Source organism: Cryptomeria japonica, unplaced genomic scaffold (assembly GCF_030272615.1).
Source record: "Cryptomeria japonica unplaced genomic scaffold, Sugi_1.0 HiC_scaffold_58, whole genome shotgun sequence".
In the NCBI taxonomy this organism is placed as follows: domain Eukaryota; kingdom Viridiplantae; phylum Streptophyta; class Pinopsida; order Cupressales; family Cupressaceae; genus Cryptomeria; species Cryptomeria japonica.
Genome location: NW_026728880.1, coordinates 307501 through 311254, shown reverse-complemented (window position 1 = coordinate 311254; position 3754 = coordinate 307501). Strand labels below are relative to the sequence as shown.

Below are 3754 nucleotides of genomic sequence, written 5' to 3'. Positions count from 1 at the left end.
CGTGCACGCCGCACCTTGGAGCACACATCGGAGCGCTCCCGGGTTCGCACCAGCATTGCGCACCTTTGATGCGCTGCCTTCACTAATTTCCAGAAAAGGCAAAAAAAAGAAAAAAATGAGATTTTAAAATTTCCGTTTTGAAAGATAGTGAAAAAAATGGAACGCGGGTGCCATCTTGAGCCCGCCCTGGTGTGCAGCCCAGGCAAGTTGTGCGCACCAAGGCACCCACCCTGGCCAAGGTGGGTCACGGGGTGGGTCCTAGGGTGGGTAACGGGGTGGGTACTAAGGTGCGTGCCAAGGTGGGTCATAGGGTGGGTGCCAAGGTGGGCACCAGGGTGGGTGTGCACCAACCCTAGCCAGGGTAGGTCACGGGGTGGTTGTCGGGGTGGGCGTCAAGGAGCCAAGGTGGGTGGCAAGTAGCCAAGTTGCGTGCCAAGGTGGGTGTCGGGGTGGGTGCCAAGGATCCAAGGTGGGTGCCAAGGAACCAAGGTGGGTGTCTGGGTGGGTGCCGAGGTGGGAGCCAGGGTGGGTCCCAAGGTGAGTGCAAAGGTGGGTGCCAGGGTCAAGGTGAGTGCCAATGTGGGTTCCAAGGTGCCAGGGTCAGGGTGAGTGCCAATGTGGGTTCAAAGGTGCTAAGTTGGGTGCGAGGTTGGGTGCGAGGGTGGGTGGGTGCCAAGGTGTGCTAGGTGGAAGCCCGGGTGGGTCGGCATCCCATGGGTGTCGAGTTGGGTGCCTGATGGGTGCTTCTTGTCAAGTTTTAGTCGTCGGGACTCATTTCGAGCCTTAGAGGTCGTTTCTTGTCCGGTTGCCCTGTCTTCGACCTGGGAACCCAATTTTGGTCCTCGGGTCCCATTTTTTTTTGTCTCGCATCCCACTTTTGGCCTGTGGCCTTTTCGGGGTCGATTCTCGTTTTGGGCATCAGAGCATGTTTCTTCTCCTAAAACCCAATATTTGTTTATTAAGTCTCGGAACACATTTTTGTTCTCGTGGACCCATCATGGGTCTTGGAACGCATTTGTGGTCCTTGGGTCCCATTTTGCATCCCGAAACTTGTGTTTTGGTGCTTGATCCCTATTTTGGGTGCCCACCTTGCACCAAGTGCGCACCCGGGGCAAACCGAGCGCCTTGGTGCACCGGGGCAAGATCGAGCGTGCACCCGAGGCGCCCCGAACATGCACCAAGGTGCACTCGGCCCACATGTGAGCGCAGGTCGTTGCGCCCGAGGTGGTGTGTGGGCACCGCGTTGCAGACGGGACACTGCACGCACACGACGCCCCCTACAGGTGCACGCACGTAGGCCGGGCCGGGTGCACACCCGACGCCCTAGCAAGGTGCGCGCACCCGGGCAGGGCTCACACTTGGCGAACGGGGCGCACTTCGCGAGGGAGGGTGTGCACCTCGACGGGGGTGGGTGGCCGGGGTGGATTCGCACGTGGGTCGCGGTTTGCTAAGTACACACTGCGACAAGCTCATAACGGGTGCGATCATACCAGCGTTAGTGCACCGGATCCCATCAGAACTCCGCAGTTAAGCGCGCTTGGGCCGGAGTAGTACTGGGATGGGTGACCTCCCGGGAAGTCCCGGTGTTGCACCCTTTTTTAGTTTTTCGCCGGGCATCGCAATGCTATTTGAATAAACCTTTTGCCCGTTTGCGTTCTCGTCGGGGCCGGGCCGGGCCGGGGTGCGCTGCCCGCACTACCGCGCGCGCGGGGGGCGACACCGAGCGCGCACCCGAGGCGCCCCGAGCACACAGGCCACGGTGCAACCCGGGCGTTGTGCGCGCACCCCGGTGCGCCCGAGGTGCTGCGCGCGCACCCAGGTGAAATCGGTGTGCACCTCGGCCAGTGCGCGCTCGGTCGAGTCGCGCACGTTGGCCAAGGTGCACGGTGATGTTTCTTACTCTAAGGTTCCGCACCAGACGCCCGGGACAGGTGAGCGAAGCTGGGCGGGGCCGGGTGCGCGGCCGGGGCAGGTGCACGCAGCTGGAGAGAGCTTTGGAGCACACTTCGGAGCGCACCAATGATGCGCTCCATTCAAAAGTTTCCTGAAAAGGCAAAAAAAGTTGAGATTATAGAATTTCCCACTTGAGAGATTGTAAAAAAAAAAAATTTAAAATGAAGGAAACGCGGGTGCCAAGGTGTTCGCAGCCCAGCCAAGGTGTGCGCACCAAGGCGCCCACCCTGGCGAAGGTGCACGCAAGGTGCGCACCCGAGGCAAACCGGACAATTAACCCAACTTTCGACTTCGCGCGCACCTTGGAGCGCACTTCGGAGCGCTCCTTGGTGCGCACCAATCTTGGGCACCTCGGAGTGCACCATGGCGCCCACCAAGGTGCGCACCCGGGGCAAACCGAGCTCCGACTTCGTGCGCACCTTGGAGCGCACGAAAGGTGCGCACCATGGCGCCCACCAAGGTGCGCAGCCCAGCCAAGGCGTGCGCATCAAGGTGCGCACCCTGGCGAAGGTGCGCACCCGGGGCAAACCGAGCTCCGACTTCGTGCGCACCTTGGAGCGCACAAAAGGTGCGCAACCCAGCCAAGGTGTGCGCACCCCGGTCAAACCGAGCTCCGAATCGTGCGCACCAGAGGTGCACGCCATCGTGCGCACCTTGGAGCACACTTCGGAGCCCTCCTTGGTGCGCGCCGATGTTGCGCACCTCGGAGCGCACCCGGGGAAAACAATGCAATTAACCCGACTTTCGACTTCGTGGGCACCTCGGAGCGCTCTCGGGTTCGCACCTCGGAGCACACCGAGGTGCGCACCTTTGATGCGCTGCCTTCACCAATTTCCAGAAAAGGCAAGAAAACATTGAGAAGGTGTGCGCACCGAGGTGCCCACCCTGGCGAAGGTGCACGCGAGGTGCGCACCCGGGGCAAACCGGGCTCCGACTTCGTGCACGCCGCACCTTGGAGCACACTTCGGAGCGCTCCTTGGTGCGCACCAGGGCGCGCAACCCAGCCGAGGTGCCCACCCCGGCGAAGGTGCACGCGAGGTGCGCACCCGGGGCAAACCGGGCTCCGACTTCGTGCACGCCATGGTGCCCACCGCGGCGAAGGTGCACGCGAGGTGCGCACCCGGGGCAAACCGGGCTCCGACTTCGTGCACGCCGCACCTTGGAGCACACTTCGGAGCGCTCCTTGGTGCGCACCATGGTGCCCACCAGGGCGCGCAACCCCGCCGAAGGTGCACGCGAGGTGCGCACCCGGGGCAAACCGGGCTCCGACTTCGTGCACGCCGCACCTTGGAGCACACTTCGGAGCGCTCCTTGGTGCGCACCATGGTGCCCACCAGGGCGCGCAACCCCGCCGAAGGTGCACGCGAGGTGCGCACCCGGGGCAAACCGGGCTCCGACTTCGTGCACGCCGCACCTTGGAGCACACTTCGGAGCGCTCCTTGGTGCGCACCAGGGCGCGCAACCCAGCCGAGGTGCCCACCCCGGCGAAGGTGCGTACCCGGGGCAAACCGGGCTCCGACTTCGTGCACGCCGCACCTTGGAGCACACTTCGGAGCGCTCCTTGGTGCGCACCATGGTGCCCACCAGGCCGCGCAACCCAGCCAAGGTGTGCGCACCAAGGTGCACGCGAGGTGCGCACCCGGGGCAAACCGGGGTCCGACTTCGTGCACGCCGCACCTTGGAGCACACATCGGGGCGCTCCCGGGTTCGCACCGGCGTTGCGCACCGTGGTGGGCACCTCGGAGCACACCAAGGTGGGCAGCGAGGTGCGCACCTTTGATGCGATGCCTTCACTAATTTC

The 3754-nt window shown here is 63.3% G+C and overlaps 1 non-coding gene across 1 annotated transcript; it reads left to right on the top strand.

Moving 5' to 3' along the window:
• The first annotated feature begins 1476 nt into the window (after positions 1–1476).
• On the top strand, positions 1477–1595 carry LOC131863238 (5S ribosomal RNA). The gene has a single exon (XR_009362171.1). It is a non-coding gene; the product is annotated as a 5S ribosomal RNA (ribosomal RNA).
• The last annotated feature ends 2159 nt before the right edge of the window (positions 1596–3754 follow it).